Source organism: Oncorhynchus gorbuscha, unplaced genomic scaffold (genome assembly GCF_021184085.1).
Source record: "Oncorhynchus gorbuscha isolate QuinsamMale2020 ecotype Even-year unplaced genomic scaffold, OgorEven_v1.0 Un_scaffold_1144, whole genome shotgun sequence".
NCBI classification, from domain to species: domain Eukaryota; kingdom Metazoa; phylum Chordata; class Actinopteri; order Salmoniformes; family Salmonidae; genus Oncorhynchus; species Oncorhynchus gorbuscha.
Window position 1 is genome coordinate 62,869 of NW_025746012.1, and position 19,174 is coordinate 82,042.

General features: G+C 43.2%; 1 pseudogene; it reads left to right on the top strand.

Moving 5' to 3' along the window:
• The first annotated feature begins 2,371 nt into the window (after nt 1-2,371).
• The window catches only part of LOC124021618, a 29,155-nt pseudogene continuing 12,352 nt past the window's right edge, over nt 2,372-19,174 (top strand).

The following is a 19,174-nucleotide window of genomic DNA, read 5'->3' on the forward strand; positions in this document are numbered from 1 at the left end:
TAGATTCAGGGCATAGTGTACAGACAAGGGTATGGTAGGATGTGAGCACACTGGCGATAAACCTCAGCATTGAGTGACAAGAGATGACAGGTATTGGTAGGGAGAGCTAGGACAACAGCTAAATGGTGATGAATGGGCAAAGGGGGTCAGTTAGTACACACAGGGCCTGAGTTCGGGGCTGGGGTCGACAGATAAACAAAGAGGTAGTGTTAATGAACAGTCCAGCAGGTAACAGCTGTGTAGCCGAGTGATCATAAGGTCTAACGAGCAGCAATAGGATAGTCAGGGAGCCGTTCTGTAGTCGCTACTACGCTAGGCAAGCCAGAGACACTGCGTTGAGAAAGCTAGCGGGCCAGGAGATGGGTCTTCGGCGACATCGCAACGGAAAGGCCTGTTGAAACCATTTTATTTTACCTTTATTTAACTAGGCAAGTCAGTTAAGAACAAATTATTTTCAATGACGGCCTAGGAACAGTGGGTTAAACTGCCTGTTCAAGGGCAGAACGACAGATTTGTACCTTGTCAGCTCGCGGATTTGAACTTGCAGCCTTCTGGTTACTCGTCCAACACTAACCACTAGGCTACCCTGCCACCCCAATCGGACATTTACGTCAGCAGACCAGTCGCGATGGATCAGCGAGGCGCCGTGTTGACAATAAGGGGTCCAGGCCAATTGGTAAGATGAGACCCCAGTGATGACTCCCCTCAACCTAGCATAAGCACCAGGGACAGGTCTTTTAATCTTCTTTCCATTTTCTGAATCTTCTCTTGCTGAGCCTGGCTATCACAATACAAGCAATCTACCATGTCCAATGAACCAAGCTAATTTAACTTGACCTACCTCTTTCTCTATGGCGTTAGTTGGATAGGGTGTAAGGCCCTGTCTTAACACCATCACCACTCTTGCTTTCTACTTTGGTCCTCTTTATGCTTTCTTTACTAGATGCTCCAATGCTTTCTGTAGTACGAGATCGCTCTTCCTATGTTGTTACGTACACCTCTCGGAGGAGAGTGGAGGGGGGGGGGAACACAACACCCTGCAACAACTCAACTCCCCATGGAGTGAAAGATGTATGTGATTGTAGGTGCAGGTAAGGATGGCAGAGAATATTACCATTTACAGGGAATTTATTTCCTTAACACAGTAATGTGGGGGAAAAGGGGCTGGACAGAACCAAAGCAAAGTTAGAGTCCCCTCTCCTACCTAACCTTTTAGCACCTCCTGGCATGCTAACCAAAATACAAGGGGTGGTCTGCCCAGGTCTTACCTGGTGAGCATAGACAGTAAATACTACAGGTTATGTATGCCTGCAGGCCTCTTCCCTAAACACTCCCAAGGTCCCTTCTTCCCCCCTGGGAACAAACACAGAATAATTACTAACATAAAGTGAAACATTCCAATAATCAAAAACACTGAGTCCTATAGGGATTTTAAAAACCACTAAGCCCTACCTCAGAAGTAGCAGCTACAAAATACCTTCAACAAAACTGTCACTGGGAAACAACCAACACAGCACATCAAAGAAGCTCCCTTCTTTTGATAAAGGAACACTGGCTTTTATCCAGCTGGAGAAGGAGTTGGTAATTAAAAACAGCTGTTTCCCCTGACGAGAGAGGGAGGGTTCAGAGCTCCAATCACCGATTGGGCCAACCAATCAGCTGCTTAAAATCCAGGAAGCCTTCCTGAAATACACACAAACACATCCAAAACAAAACATCCAAAACAAAACATCCAAAACAAAACATCCAAAACACAGAAACTGGGGAAGGTAACATATGTCTTTCCACTACTGACCATTCTGGTCATTGACCATTATCTTCCTGCTCCATAATATCAGAACTGACACCCATATTGTTGCTTCACCAACTTTTTCTCCATTTCTTCCACACTACTCGCTGCCCTTTCCGACCTCGAATCTGTATGTCAGACATTTACTAGCCTTTAATGCTGAGCATTAAGCAACATTTGGGGGTGGGTGATCACAACCAAACTGACAGGATGCATATACCGCCACCTATCATTCTCACATGCATTCCATTTTCTCAATGAATATTCTAAACCCATTTACATTTCTGGTCCTTAAAATGTCCGTTTTCACAGCAATTTGCATGTTTGTTTCCAACCCAATGGATCGACAACGAATGTGCATTTATTCAGATGCAATTACAGGAAAAGCAACACTCTTTCCATTCAAACTGTGGTTTCAGGCAAACTATTGATGTAGCTAGCATGAACAAAGCTGTTGCATGATTTCATATGCATTAGAGAAAACACTCATATTTCAATAATAGCCTACTATCAAGTAAGTGACTATATAATATGCATATTATTGCTACTACGGTTCTGTCATCAACATGATTTTGACGAAAAAGTGCGAAAGGATATCCGGTTCGACCGGAAATCGTATATTTGTCGTTACTGCTGAAAGATATGGCTGCATACATTGTATTAGCCTGCTAACTCGACGTTTACGTTTGACATAAGCTTAATTATTCGACCAACGTTTTGAAATTGTATGATAACAAGCAAGTTATATCGCTTCTGTAGACACAAAAAAATCGTTAACCATGTTAACGACTTTCTGAGTTTTGTAAATCACGTTAGCTACCAAGCTATACAAAGGAGAAACCAGTTAGCCAGCTACTAGCCTAGCTAGTACTAGGTGGCCAGCTAGTTTGGCTCCTTACGAAATATTTTATTGTTATTTTGTTACCAGATAGATAAAAAAAACATAGCTGGATACATTTGCTGGTGTTACAAAGAAAAAGCGTCTATCGAGCCTCAATGCCCGAACAAGGCCCAAGGATGAATGGTTTTTCCTCGGCGAACTATGCTGGCTATTCTGTTGCCCGCCCTGTCCCAGTCGCATCGCATCCAAACTAGCCTTTCTCCCTCCCGAACCCACGTACTCCGTACACACCGATGCTAACGGGACGAGTAGCCTGCATCTAACCGAGCGAGCAGACTGGCAGTACTCCCAACGTGAACTGGACGCTGTCGAGGTGTTCAACACCAGAACCAGTCGGGGAAACCGACTGGGTTGCATGTTTGTACGATGCGCACCCAACAGCCGGTACACGTTGCTCTTTTCCCACGGTAACGCAGTGGACTTAGGCCAAATGTGCAGTTTTTACATCGGCCTCGGTTCGAGGATAAACTGCAACGTCTTCTCGTATGATTATTCGGGCTACGGTGTCAGCAGCGGGAAACCGTCAGAAAAGAACCTGTATGCGGACATCGAGGCTGCCTGGCAGGTGCTAAGGAACAAGTGAGTATAGCACTAGCCTATACAGCCAGTGTCAACAAGCTAACATGCAAGCTACATAGCTAGTTGGGTTTATTGTATTGGGCTTTGTTAGTTAGCTAACGTTTGCTAGCTACTGTACTCCATTTCTATGGCCGCCCCCCCCTCCATATTTGGTTGCTACGACAACCACTATAACATGCCTACACAGCTTTTTTCTTTATTTGCCTACACAGCTGAGAGCAGAGCATTAGCTATTCATTTATATGGCTGAGAGGACTGTTAACATTAGGTTCCGTGCACACGTTTAGGTGGTAGTTAGTTGCATAGTGATTTGATACTTAGCACATATTCAATTGATTGTGTGGCATGCTACTCTAAACATGTCCAGAAGCTTCCATGTTTAAACTTTGATGATCTGTGTAGGCCAGACAACTTCTCTTGAAGCACCAACTGTCAGAGCAGCTCACAGATTACTGCACCTGTACATAGCCCACCTATAATTTAGCCCAAACAACTACCTCTTTCCCTACTGTATTTATTGTATTTCTTTCTTTATTTAGCTCCTTTGCACCCCATTATTTTTATTTCTACTTTGCACATTCTTCCACTGCAAATCTACCATTCCTGTGTTTTACTTGTTATATTGTATTTACTTTGCCACCATGGCCTTTTTTTGCCTGTACCTCCCTTATCTCACCTCATTTGCTCACATCGTATATAGACTTGTTTATACTCTATTATTGACTGTAATGTTTGTTTTACTCCATGTGTAACTCTGTGTCGTTTTATGTGGCAAACTGTTTTTCTTTATCTTGGCCAGGTCGCAATTGTAAATGAGAACTTGTTCTCAACTTGCCTACCTGGTTAAATAAAGGTGAAATAAAAAAAGCCCACACTGGAACTTTAAACATTAATTTACAATAGTTTGCATCTTCTACTTAATCAGGTAAAACCTTCTGAATGAGTCCAAAAACATTGATCTTCCAGAAATCATAAAAACAGGTTTGACTTGTCTCCTCTTTATGCCGAGGACGGAGAACTTTAGTTATAAACTAGCCATAGCAGATGACACTAGCTTACTAGCCCAGCTATGAGATGCTTATGGCAGGGTCAGGGCAGGGTGGACTGCCTGGCGGGCTGTGTCATTTTAGTAGCTAGATTACAGAGAGACAACCGCCAACTCCCAGCTTCCTTTCCTTGTTTACTTGCTCTTTATTCTGACAGGCTGTTGGTTCCTTCAGTTTCAGATAGTGTGACTGTCTGTCACATAACACTTCAATGCAGGCCTATGCCTAGCACAGGAGGCTGGTGGCACCTTAATTGGGGAGGACAGGCTTGTGGTAAAGGCTGGAGTGGAAGCAGTGGAATGGAAACAAACACATGGTTTCCAATATTATAAGCCATCCTCCCCTCAGCAGCCTCCACAAATGTTTAGGTGATGCCCATGGGACTTAACTCCCAAATTAAGTAGGAAGTAAAGGAGGCCTGGTGCAACTCTGCTGCCGGCTCCTTTTCAGTTCCACATTCAGTATTCAAGACAACGACAGTGGTTGGATAAAGCAGAAACTTATAGGCAGCCATGTTTCTAGTCTTAATGAATATCCGCCAGATTCCCCAAAAGTGTGCATGGATGAATGGAAGTAATGTACTGGTGTAAGGGCTATGATGGAAACTCCCTCCAGCCAAATGCTTTGTCATTTACCACGTTTCTAGCCACAGTTTTTTGCCTGTAAAGTCCTACCGTATAAAACAAAATCAGGACAGCTGTTATGGACACAGGAAGTTTTGGTACAATTTTGCTAAATTCCAAATTTGTTCGCTCGACATGGTTTGATCTTTTTGTCCGTAAAATTAGTTATGTGAGAAATGGCAGTAGAAGTGGTGATATATTGTTATAATAACCATATCAAAGTGCCGTGATTATATGGTGTGTGTGGTCCTCCCGCTACAACTCGGGGGAAACCATGCAGTGTATTAGTCTGCAGATGAACTTCACAGGCTGGTGAAAGTGCCAGAGTCTTCTAGGAACATGGTCGACGCTTAACTGCCGTTCTACAAAAAATATTCTCGCTCTTATTCTTGTCCATAATCTCATCATGTAGGTTAGCCTACCCGCACGGCCCACCCGCACGGCCTACCTGCACTGTGAGCAGTTGGCTAGAGAGCGGTTGGCTAGAGCGCATGTGCCAAGACCAGAGTAGACACATTTACTATTTAACTCAACAGTTTTCCTGACAACTATTATTTGGTACATGAAAAGTAAAGCAAAAAAAAAGTACATTTTGTGTGCACTGTCATCAGCAAAAAAGTCAGTTTGGTGGCTCACCACTGGCGGGGAAGATGTGCATATTTTTTTCATGTGGAGTTTTGAATATTCGCATGGAAACCTAGCTAGAGAGGGGGATAGAACGAGTCCACACTTCAGGTAGAAGGAGCAAGTGAGAAAATAAATAGTCTAATGAATAGTATGTTGGAAACTGGGAACCTCTCCCACCATAACTGGACCACTCACACCAGGGGTTATTTATGAAGGAAACAACAACACCAGGAGATGGTGTGAAAGGTTGAGCAGTGAAGCAGTGTCATAAACTTTTCTCAGATCTTAAGGTTTCATTACTGGCTCCTTTCACATTGGGATAGGGTCAAGGCCAGGGATCAGTTTGGCTGGGTCCTTTCACATTAGGCTTTTGTGTCGAATAACCCCCTTGATATGCAACTTTTCAGGGAAGTTAGGAACCAATATACACAGGCAGTTAGGAAAGCTAAGGCCATGCGTTCCACCTGGCTACCCCTACCCCGGTCAACAGCCCTGCACCCCCCACAGCAACTCGCCCAAACCACCCCCATTTCTCCTTCACCCAAATCCAGATAGCTGATGTTCTGAAAGAGCTGCAACATCTGGACACCTACAAATCAGCTGGGCAAGACAATCTGCACCCTCTCTTTCTAAAATGATCTGCCGAAATTGTTGCAACCCCTATTACTAGCTTGTTCAACCTCTTGTTTGTATCGTCTGAGATTCCCAAAGATAGGAAAGTTGCCGGTCATATTCAAAGGAGACACTCTAGACCCACATTGCTACAGACCTATATCCATCCTACCCTGCCTTTCTAAGGTCTTGAAAGCCAAGTTTAAAAAAGATTACCGACCATTTCGAATCCCACCGTACCTTCTCCGCTATGCAATCTGGTTTCAGAGCTGCTCATGGGATGCACCTCAGCCATGCTCAAGGTCCTAAACGATAGCATAACCACCATCGATAAGAGACTATACTTTGCAGCCGTATTCATCGACCTGGCCAAGACTTTCGACTCTGTCAATCACCACATTCTTATCAACTGACTCAACAGCCTTGGTTTCTCAAATGACTGCCTCGCCTGGTTCACCAACGACTTATCTGATAGAGTTCAGTGTGTCAAATCGGAGGGCCTGTTGTCCGGACTTCTTGCAGTCTCTATGGGGGTGCCACAGGGTTCAATTCTCGAGCCGACTCTCTTCTCTGTATACATCAATGATGTCGCTCTTGCTGTTGGTGATTCTCTGATCCACCTCTACGCAGACAACACCATTCTGTATACCTCTGGCCTTTGGACACTGTGTTAACAAACCTCCAGACAAGCTTCAATGCCATACAACTCTCCTTCCGTGGCCTCCATGCTCTTCAACCGATCGCTGCCCGCACCTGACCACCCGTCCAGCATCACTACTCTGGACGGTTCTGACTTAGAATATGTGAACAACTACAAATACCTAGGTGTCTGACTAGACTGTAAACTCCTTCCTGACTCACATTAAGCATCTCCAATCCAAAATTAAATCTAGAATCGGCTTCCTATTTCGCAACAAAGCATCCTTCACTCATGCTGCCAAACATGGCGACACAGTATAGAGGCTCAGAGAGAATGCCACCGAATCGCTTGTTCACAGCCTCGAGTACTTTTGCAAGTTTTAACTGCCGATACAGACTGTGGGGTTTTGTTGAGCAGGCCTTTCAATGCCATGACAAAGGGTATCCCGTCTGCTACATACGCAGTTGATTAGCTTATTTCTTGAGTCTGTTCGAATGGCGCTAGGAGTGTGTTCATGTTTCAAACATGTTCCCAAAAGCCATTGAAATGGCAGCAGTGGTATGAGAAACAGCACATTCTTGAGCATGCAATACGGCTTTCCTCAGTATGAAATCCTTGTCGTCCCACTGTTGCTGTCAGACTCAGCATGCTCATGGGGCTGACATCGCTGGTCCAAATGTCAGCCGTGAAGCTAATGGCAGTAACATAGCAAGTAACTCATAGATGTGAGTTTCAACAATACTGTGTAACTCTGGTAGGGCAACAAGGAAAATGAATTCCGTTATCTTGGCGTTAATGGATTTTGCCTTTGACTTGTCTCGCTGAAATTTCCTTACTCTTTCAAATGACTGCTCGACTTGAACTTGTTTAGTTGTTGGAAGTCTGTGCTTAGTATTTTTCAGATTTTGTTCTGTGTAGCACTGTGTTTTTTGTGGCGTCATTACGTTAGCTAGGTATGCACATCAGCTTTGACATCGGTTTTGCATATCGCCATTAAACTAGACATCGTGCCGATGCTGATTGTGGCATTTTTAGCTAATATCGTCCGATTCCGATATGTTCACCGATATATCGTGCATCCCTCATTTCACTAGCTTACCAATCTCACAATGTGTGTTATTATATTACAGGTCGGCTCTGCCAGTAACCTGACTCATTCAGCTCTTATTCCAGGCCCCCACACAGTAGAAGCCTCATTCAACTTTCTAAAGATGGTTGACATCTAGTGGAAGTCATAGGAAGTGCAACTTCATTCATATCCCACTGTGAATTCAATAGGACCAACCTCAGATTTCTCACTTCCTGTTTGGATTTCTTCTCAGGTTTTTGCCTGCCTGCCATATGAGTTCTGTTATACTCAGGCATCATTCAAACAGGAACAGTGGGTTAACTGCTTGTTCAGGGGCAGAACGACAGATTTGTACCGTGTCAGCTCGGGGTTTGAACTTGAAACCTTCCAGTTACTTGTCCAACGCTCTAACCAATAGGCTACCTTGCCGCCCTAAGCTCTTAGGAATATTTTAATACATTACTCTGCATTTTCTTGGAACCATTAGTGTCCCTAAAAATTGTGAAATATAAGCTGTGTTAATGAAATCGATTCATTCTATAGGCTACATTTAACATTGACTCCAGGCTTGATCAGTTCAAAGCCAAGTAGAAAAGCCTTTCAATTCAAACTGTGATTCTTATTAGGTCGAGGAATAACCATTTTGCATTCTACTATTACAACTTTCAAGAGTAAGTTGAATCCCCCACCACACACACACACACACACACACACACACACACACACACACACACACACACACACACACACACACACACACACACACACACACACACACACACACACACATTTTGCCAACCACGGGTCTAGACGCTAGCTAGCCACCATATACTAAAATATCCACACTAGCCACTAGCCAGCCAACCAAATATCATGGCTATATTATGAAGATATTATTTAAAAGCATTGAAGATAAATCATAACCAGTAAAAAAAAATGATAGGTCTAGCTAACTAGCAGATTTACATTCATCGTCATCAACATCCATGTTCAGCTGATAGCCTACCCTCTTTTCCCCATGTCCATCATGTCTTTGGGCCACACTGGGTGGCAGGTAGTGGTTAAGAACATTGGGTCAGTAACAGTAACAGAGAGGTCATTGGTTCTAATCACTGAGCAGACTTGGTGAAAAATCAGTCTGTGCCCTTGATCAACCCCCTTAACCCCAATTGCTCCTGTAAGTCTGCTAAATGATTCAAATGTAACGAACGAGCTTGCAATTTGTGATGAGTGAGTGTGATGCCTTAATAAATAGGCCTATGCTAAAATATAACTAGCTACAGAAGCAGTTTGTACAGTATGTTATACATTTCTACATATGAATTCTGAAAGAACACATTTTTTATATGGTGCTTTTTCTTTTTATCACCTGTCCCCTGAAAGGTCTGTGTACGGTCCTGCACACCACCAGTGTTCAACAAAGGACTAGGGGCCTTGGATTAGCTCCTTTTGTTATTTCCAACCGTTTTCAAGCTACCTTTTCTTATTGGGCTATTGTCGCTTGGCAGCAGTTGTCAAGCAAAGTGGTGTCAAACTAGTTTCCCTGGACTTGTTTGACACAATCAGCCTTTTCAGGAGAATTTCAGATGTAATTTAGTGAGCAAATGAATGGCTCTATAAAGTGGGCTGTTGCTGCCCTGACGTGCTTCAGGAGAAGCCAGTGTGACACATTGAGAGCCTGCCTTCAGTGCCTGGTGATAAAGCCCCTTCAGTCACAATGGTCTGGTGATAATGTCCCCTAGTGTAGGAATGCACGTGTGTTTTCAATTGTGTAAGCCTTTCATCATTCCTCTCTTAAACAGCAGTTTGAGGGATACATGTTTGCCTGCCTGTAGGCAGGACTGTGTCATTATCAACTTCCCACCACCATTTCAACTAGTTTAATTTGCATTCTATTCCGCTGCCTTCGATGGGTAAAGGCAGGAGCTGCTCCATCATAATCCTCACAGCCAACATGTCTTGGGGTCTGCCACCATATCTGTTATATTGTGTTTATTGTACTTATCAGTTCAGTGCAACCAACTGTGTGGCATCTTTACCAGTGTTGCAGCCAGCTTCACGTCATTCAATGCTCTGTGAGCTTTCTTTGGCTGTTTGTAATACAGCTATGATTACAGAAGAACAAATGACTTCCACACTGTAATTCATTTTGTTTGGTCGCTGTCACACACTGATCAATAATCCTCACGCTGAACCTCTTCCCTCACATGAACATGAATTAAAAACAGTCTCACAGAAGAATAACCCGTACTCCAGCCAGGCCATCTCATCTCCCATTCAAAACATGTCTCTAATTAAAACTGGATTTGACAGATTGTCTGAATGCCATTGAAGGGAGAGCCTTTAACAAGTCCTCCTTTTGTGCATTAAACATGAAAACATTTCATTATGCCCTGACCCTCCTGAGCTGCCTGCCCATGCATGAAAACACTGTTAATCATTCCTCTCTTTGGGGTGGCCGGCGTACCTGCGGAAAAGATGTATGTTTATTCAATATCGTTTTAATCACATTTGGTGGGAAACCATTAAAATTGTGCCTGGAAACAAACACGTGCGCACGCACACAACCAATTAGATTTCTTAGAAATTAAACAGACCTCTACCTCGGGCTACTCTCTTGAATTGGACAAAGTTGACTAGTGTTCAGCTATTGAGATGGCTTCATCAATACTGCTCATTAACGGCTCACTTGATGTGGTGTCTCATTCCTGTTGAGTGGTATATACAGGCAGGGTGGTTGGGAGCCCATATCTCCCAACCACCCTGCCTGTAACTCACTGACTTCACATCCCTCGGATGCCGTTGATTTAAAGGGATTGTTAACCCAAAATATCAGTGTCTGCAGGTTTTAGACTTAAAGGGGGCTGTTGTGTCGATCCCACTATATGCGTTCAGAGAAAACCGCAGGCCTCAGTCCCATTTGAATTGGAAAGATTGTCAGTGGCACCATATTATTCCATTTCATTAAATGGTGCCCATCTTTTCCACTGTTTGACTTGAGACTGTTTTTTAGGTATACGTGAAGGTATCTCATTCTTTTATACAAGGGTGGGTGGTGAAGTAGGCCTATCCCTTGAAGCTGGGTGTACGTTTTGGTTTTTGCCCCTGCACTACACAGCTGATTCAAATAACCAACTCATCAAGCTTTGACTATTTGAGTCAGCTGTGTCGTGTTAGGTGGAAAAACCAAAAGGTGTAGTTCAGAAACCCTGCCTTGAAGTATGCCATGCAGTTAGTTGGCACTATTATATAGGCTAGGCCTAGGTTAGGACCAATATACTAGGTATACCGCTATTGATGCACGGACCGGGTTTGGGTCTTTACTTTATTTTCTATAACGGTATTTCAGTGTTTGGTTTGTTAAATGTTATACGCCACTTAGTTTTTATAGTTTACTCCACTACTTGAGTTGTCTCGCTCCCTCTCACCAACCCCGCCCCCTGTCACTCAAGGACTGCAATTGTTAGTATTGTAATTCCTAATTCTATGAACGCCTCCATTGAGAATCTATTAGTATTGTAATTCCTAATTCTATGAAAGCCTCCATTGAGAATCTATTAGTATTGTAATTCCTAATTCTATGAATGCCTCCATTGAGAATCTATTAGTATTGTAATTCCTAATTCTATGAACGCCTCCATTGAGAATCCATTAGTATTGTAATTCCTAATTCTATGAACACCTCCATTGAGAATCTATTAGTATTGTAATTCCTAATTCTATGAACGCCTCCATTGAGAATCTATTAGTATTGTAATTCCTAATTCTATGAAAGCCTCCATTGAGAATCTATTAGTATTGTAATTCTTAATTCTATGAATGCCTCCATTGAGAATCTATTAGTATTGTAATTCCTAATTCTATGAAAGCCTCCATTGAGAATCTATTAGTATTGTAATTCTTAATTCTATGAATGCCTCCATTGAGAATCTATTAGTATTGTAATTCCTAATTCTATGAACGCCTCCATGTCTTTTTCATTCCTTGTCACGTCAAACAACACTATTATTCATTCATAGTGGAGGTTGTGGACAGGTGTCTTTAATACTGATAACAAGTTCAAACAGGCGCCATTAATAAAGGTAACGAGTGGAGGACTGAGGAGCCTCTTAAAGAAGAAGTTACAGGTCTGTGAGAGCCATAAATCTTGCTTGTTTGTAGCTGACCAAATACTTATTTCCACCATAATTTGCAAATAAATTCATTAAAAATCCTACAATGTGATTTTCTGGAGAGAAAAAAATCTAATTTTGTCTGTCATAGTTGAAGTGTACCTATGATGAAAATTACAGGCCTCATCTTTTTAAGTGGGAGAACTTGCACAATTGGTGGCTAAATAAATACTTTTTTGCCCCACTGTATGTGACGCGTATTGCCAAAATAACCGGCAAATGTATTTTCTGCACAACCTGCCCTGAATGACAGGTCGCCATTGTGTTGTGAGACGAGCCTGATGCTGCTCACCTTGCATCGCTCACCGGGATATTCTCTCCAAGCTACATTCATATTAATTTCATGTCAGTTGTTTGAATAGGCATGTGCAGGCCTCCGTCCTCGTGCATTATACGGTTATTTTCAACACCGGTAAGGGCAGTCACAACGTTAAGGGACAGATTCCTCGAATGTCATTGCTATCAGAGGACAATGAAAAGAAAGCAGAAAAACCCTCCTTTATTGGTTTCATTCTTTTATTACTACTTGTCTTTCTCTGCCATACCTCACTGTTGCCGGGGTAACGCTGGCGGGAGTGGAGGCGTGCCCCGGCATAGATGAAGTGTTGTTTCCCCCATGCCCTGAGACAAGATTACCTCCCCTTTTAGAGGAGATGGTTGAATGCTAGGGAAGGGCCAGGCACAATATCCCCAAGCTTCCAGAAATGAGTTGGTCTGTTATAATACCCTACCTGTAGAATCAATTCAAATCCAACCTTATGTAGGCCTTCTGAACATGCAGCTGAACATGCAGGTTACTCGGTGCATTAAAAGTACTGATAAGAAAGTACCAACTCATCAAGCTTTGATTATTTGATTCAGCTGAATAGTGGTAGGGCAAAACTCAAAACGTGCCCCCGGGGGGGCAAGTACACTAGTTCTGTGTTGGCCTGAGTCACTTGGCACTCTGCCCAAAGGAGTGCACTATAGGAAATGAGGTGCCATTTCAGACTTGTAAACTAATTTACGCCTTCTGATTTAGACTGGTCTACCTAGCTAGCACAAGATGGGCTACCTCAACCTCCCTGGCCTTGGTAATGCTCTGCAGGCAGGTGTGATATGTTTCTCCGGATTATCACAGGAGCTGCTTTATAAATGAGGTCACCCTCTGCATTAATCTGCCCTCGGGTACAGTAATATAAAGTCCTGTGGATGCCATACCCTGCCTAGTAACACACCGGCTCCATTTCATTCCAGATAGGTTTGGCTCCTTGCCTGCTCAATGTTTCCAAGATGGTCGTGCCATGTTATTGTTGCCATGCACATCTTCTCTACACCAGCTCTAGTCACAACTTCACCTGGCCATGCACATCTCTACACCAGCTCTAGTCACAACTTCACCTGGCCATGCACATCTTCTCTACACCAGCTCTAGTCACAACTTCACCTGGCCATGCACATCTTCTCTACACCAGCTCTAGAGTCACAACTTCACCTGGCCATGCACATCTTCTCTACACCAGCTCTAGAGTCACAACTTCACCTGGCCATGCACATCTTCTCTACACCAGCTCTAGAGTCACAACTTCACCTGGCCATGCACATCTTCTCTACACCAGCTCTAGAGTCACAACTTGACCTGGCCATGCACATCTTCTCTACAGCAGCTCTAGAGTCACAACTTCACCTGGCCATGCACATCTTCTCTACACCAGCTCTAGTCACAACTTCACCTGGCCATGCACATCTTCTCTACACCAGCTCCAGAGTCACAACTGGTTTTGTGGAGGAACCCTCCTTCTTTCTTAACATGCACATTAATAAACAAGCTAGTGTATGCTAATGTCGCTCATTAGTTCTCACACATCCCCATCATTTAGGCTTAGCCCCATGCTGCACGTCTGTTTATGTGCAGCTAATAACATTGCACTAAATTATTCATTGGTGGGAGGCTTAGCTTTATCAATCCCGCTGAATTAATTTGACCCTTTTCCCCACCCATAAAGCATGTGAACATTGAACCATGTCCACGATGGGATTAAGTCATTACGGCAAAATAATTGAAAACTATTTAGAAAAGGGGTCTGGAATATAAGTTGTGCCCAGTTTCTAATCCTCCACAGCTGTCGACATGTTATGGGGATTTGGGACAAAATCAAACACTCACTGTCATGTTGGCAGTGTCTTTTCAGAAGCCCTCAGTGGTGCATCATGGTCTCTTAGTGCTCCAGGGACTAAGGACTAGACACAGCATAGCCCTACACCAGTTGTTCCATCCTCCAGAGGGGATGTGCTTTTTAATGCTCCTTTTCTACAAGCGTTAAGGCTTAACACCATGCCCCTTTTTGTTTTCAGGCAAATACTGTCAACAGGCCAAATGGTTACAATGTGGGTGAAGCACCAGGATGCTCCCTTTAGGATGCTCATCCTGTCTTTTCCCTGTTCCCTTCCTACTGTGGCGTGGTCTGGCTAGCCTCATAGCTATGGCTGGTTCTCTGTGGGAGAAGCAGATTCTAGTCTGGACAGTAGAGTCCCATCCCAGTGCCTCAGGCATCCATGGACATATGACCTGACCAGTTGTGAACCTCTTCTGTCCTCCTAAGAGAATACTACTCATGCTGTTTAACAAGTTGTTAATGAGCATCTTTAACCCAGCATGGGGACAATGAATGACAATTGGTGCATAAGATGAATAGCTAGATGGGAACACAGGGCAATGGGCTGAAACGTGGCTAAAACTCAGATACAGAGAATAACTATTGTAAAGAATCAAATAACTCAATTACGACAACACAAAGAAAACAAAAACAGCCAATATACAGGAAAGGACAAAATGGTAGGAAATTAAAAAAGTAAAATCTGACATTATTAATGCATTGAGAGCGGCGAATGGGCTTGTAGAATGCCAAGGCTTGGTCTCGCTAAATGTCATCAGAAGTTCAAATTAAATTGTCTGTACCGACGAATACCCGAGGCCCTTGCCCCTTTGTCCTCTCCACGGAGCTTACATCCTTGGAAATGTTCTCTGAACACATTTGCACATACTGTAGGCTGCATCATGGTTTAAAGTGGCTTCCTCTCCTCGTCTTCTCCTTCATCTGACAATTTGAAGGTTGAAAGTATTGTTGGTAGTGTCTACTTGGAATTCGCATGAGTACAAATGAAGGCAAGGAGATGAGAAAACGGGAGGAAACTACTTGAGATGCACGCCTGGAATTTGCTAAATTCTTAGGCAGGATGCTCTGAATAACAACCAATAAGATCCTCTCTTCAAACAAAAGTGCTCAACTCCAACTTCTTCTAACAAACGATTCTTCCAATTAAACATATGATGTATTGTGATAGAAAACACCATAGAAATTCACTAGTACGGGTGAGCTGGTATTTGCAGTCGTATTTGCACAACAAGTTTGGTTTTGTGATGTTTCAAGTCCAGTCTGAGGATTTAATTCACCTCAGAGCTGGGGTTTTCAGGGTAAACTGTAAAGACTGGCAACCGGAGGGTCAAGTTTCTGCCTGAAAACATCTGGAAATGTTTGTTTTGGCTCCCATGAGCCGTTTCGCAAAACTAAGACTACTGTATGTAAGGCGCTTTATCTCGTGAACACCCTTCTCTCGCGACACAAAACACTCTTTTAGTTCATGTCCAAGGCACTTAGGGCTTGCTTTCATTATTTCTGCTACCTGTTAACTCACTCTTCTTCTGGTTCAAGTGAATGCTCGAGTTCAACTCGGTGCTGGCTTTTTGACTTCAAGGTTAAGGTTGATTTGAAGTCTGTGTATTTGGCATGCTATGATGATTAGTCTACTGTTATAAGGATTCAGCAGCCCACAAGTGTAAGGACTTTTTGAGCGAGCACTTTGCAATTTATTGACTTGACAAGGTTTCCCAGGACAACTGCTTTCATTCTTGCTCTGCTCTCTCTCAGCCTAACTCTTTCTCTCTCACCATTTATGGTAAAAAGTATGACTTGTACGGGGGAATGCAGACCTAGCCTATATATTGGGGCTACAGTTTGTTGGTTTGTTATGTAGTGGACTTTCTTGAGGTCAATTCGGTGCTGGCCTGGATGTCAAGGTTGCCCTGTTGGTTCTAGCCCCATTTTTCCATTGAATCTCACCAATGGATATTTGTTTATGGAAACATGCTATCTGCACTGGGCTTGACTACTCTTTTGAATATCTCTCTTCCTCTCTAGTAGTTCTCTCTCTGTAGCTTTCCTTCCATTCAGTGCCTCTGGTGTTTGGACAAGTGTTTTCACTGAACACTTTATTTTCCCTCACTCCACATGTCACTGCTTCTCCAAGCGGTGGGTTATGATCAATTCCCTGATTAGCTTGGAATAAGCGAATGTTCTTGTTTTTGTCCAGTTTAAACGCAATTCCATTTCCTGTCTATTTTTCTCTCTCGAGCGAACAGCCCTTTTTCCAGTGATACTTTGGCAGTGGATGTCTTTTTAAATTCCACATCTGAAATCACAACTTGGTGTCTCAGTGACTTTTTGACCTGTTTATCTCAATGCCTGACCTTTACTCAGGTCAGGGGTCGTTATTCCTCATGTTGGAGACCCACATGGTTTGTTTCCAGGCATTTTTTATTTTCTTCTAACCCGGTTCTAATATACCTCATTCAACTAGGCTTGAATATTCACTACATTGGTGTTAGAATGGCGTCTGATATGGTATGTTAATACTGGGCTGGAACTAAAATCCTGTACACCTTGTTGCTTTCTCCAGAACTGGGAGAATTGAGCCTTTGGGACTACAATAACAGCTGTGTCTGCAAACAAAGATGTCCAGCCTGTGATGCCTTAGCAGGGGAAATTAAAAGGGAAGTGGACTTCTCATCCTTTTAACATCCCTGGTTAGTAAATGCCTGCATCAAACTTAAAGCGTCAATCAGCAGTTGAAACGATAACAAAGCGTTTGCTAAAAAGCTGAGGGAAATGGAACCACACTCAAATTCATAGACGGCACTATGGATGCAAGGACTGACCATCCATGATATTAAAATAATAGTTTTAACCATGTTTTAAGGTTATACAGTTTTTTTGTTTTTACATTTACTTTGTTTACAAACATTGGAGTAAAGCTTATTTTGGGTTCTGATTGGGTAGGACAGTTTCTACATTATATTCTTTAAGAATCAGTGGGTCCATATTATTAATTTATAAGTCACATTTTTGTAGCTACTGCAGCTTGCCTCTAAGGCCAAAACCATCAGCTGTTCCTCCTGGATGGAACCGTTAGATTTGGCTCGGGATCTTGTTATTAAAGCTCTCTTGGCTGACCGGCTGAAAAGCGAGGAGCATGTTGTTCACTCACTCCTCTGTTTCTGTGTTTATTTCTTGGTTACACTATTTTCCTCACTCACCTTCTTGCTCTCTCTGGCTGCCTCTCTCATATACACACACATGGTAATTTGAACTATTGTGGGGCCGTGACTCGTGTCCTGTAATATAGGTATCTTATTGATACCGGCTCAGTTTCCTACTGTAGGCAGTTGGCTGCCTAGTGATTGCAACATTGGAATTATCCGACGTGAATAGATGGCAACGATGTTTAGTTTCCAAGTGCTACTGAATAAGCTCATCTGAAATGCACCAATTCCACATGATCCACATGACTACTATATCAATCCATTCTAAATCTTTATACTATACATGACACGGCCGGCAAATGTTGGTCTGGTCTAGGGCAGCATCAGAACTGCTGGGACCAGGCCTGAATAACACAATTTGCCTCTAATTTACTTGCATTTGTAGCGGACTTTTTCCTGCTCAAAGTGAGCCGCTGCTGTTGGAAGTCCAAACTGTCCAACTCCTTGGAGCAGCTTAATGTGCATCAGCCTCGTTACTGTGTCTTCGAGAAGGAGCGATCTGGAAGCCATCAGCCTCGTTACTGTGTCTTCGAGAAGGAGCGATCTGGAAGCCATCGGCCTCGTTACTGTGTCTTCGAGAAGGAGCGATCTGGAAGCCATCGGCCTCGTTACTGTGTCTTCGAGAAGGAGCGATCTGGAAGCCATCTGCCTCGTTACTGTGTCTTCGAGAAGGAGCGATCTGGAAGCCATCGGCCTCGTTACTGTGTCTTTGAGAAGGAGCGATCTGAAGCCATCGGCCTCGCTACTGTGTCTTCGAGAAGGAGCGATTTGGAAGCCATCGGCCTCGTTACTGTGTCTTTGAGAAGGAGCGATCTGGAAGCCATCGGCCTCGCTACTGTGTCTTCGAGAAGGAGCGATCTGGAAGCCATCTTTACTCTGTTTTGGAGAAAGAATCCCCACTCGGGCTCAGTGAAACGGGCATAATCAACAGAATCTGGGCTAGAGGTCGACCGATTATGATTTTTCAACGCCGATGCCGATTATTGGAGGACCAAAAAACCTGATACCGATTAATCTGCCTTTTACTTTAAAAAAAAACAAATTAATTACTTTTTTATTTGTTATAATGACAATTACAACAATACTGAATTAATACTTATTTTAACTTCATATAATACATCAATAAAATCAATTTAGCATCAAATAAATGATACATGTTCAATTTGGTTTAAATAATGCAAAAACAAAGTGTTGGAGAAGAAACATGAAAGCTGGTGGTTACTTTTAACACGAGTCTTCAATATTCCCAGGTAAGAAGTTTTAGGTTGTCGTTATTAGAGGAATTATAGGACTATTTCCCTCTATACCATTTGTATTTCATATACCTTTGACTATTGGATGTTCTTATAGGCACTTTAGTATTGCCAGTGTAACAGTATAGCTTCTGTCCCTCTCCTCGCTCCTCCCTGGGCTCGAACCAGGAACACAACGACAACAGCCACCCTCGAAGCAGCGTTACCCATGCGAACAACCACTCCAAGTGTCAGAGCAAGTGACGTTTGAAACGCTATTATCGTGCACCCCGCTAACTAGCTAGCCACTTCACTTCGGTTACACCAGCCTCTTATCGGGAGTTGATAGGCTTGAAGTCATAAACAATGCAATGCTTGGCGCACAACAAAGAGCTGCTGGCAAAACGCACGAAAGTGCTGTTTGAATGAATGCTTACGAGCCTGCCGCTGCCTACCACCGCTCAGTCAGATTATATGCAATGCAGGACACGCTAGATAATATCTAGTAATATCATCAACCATGTG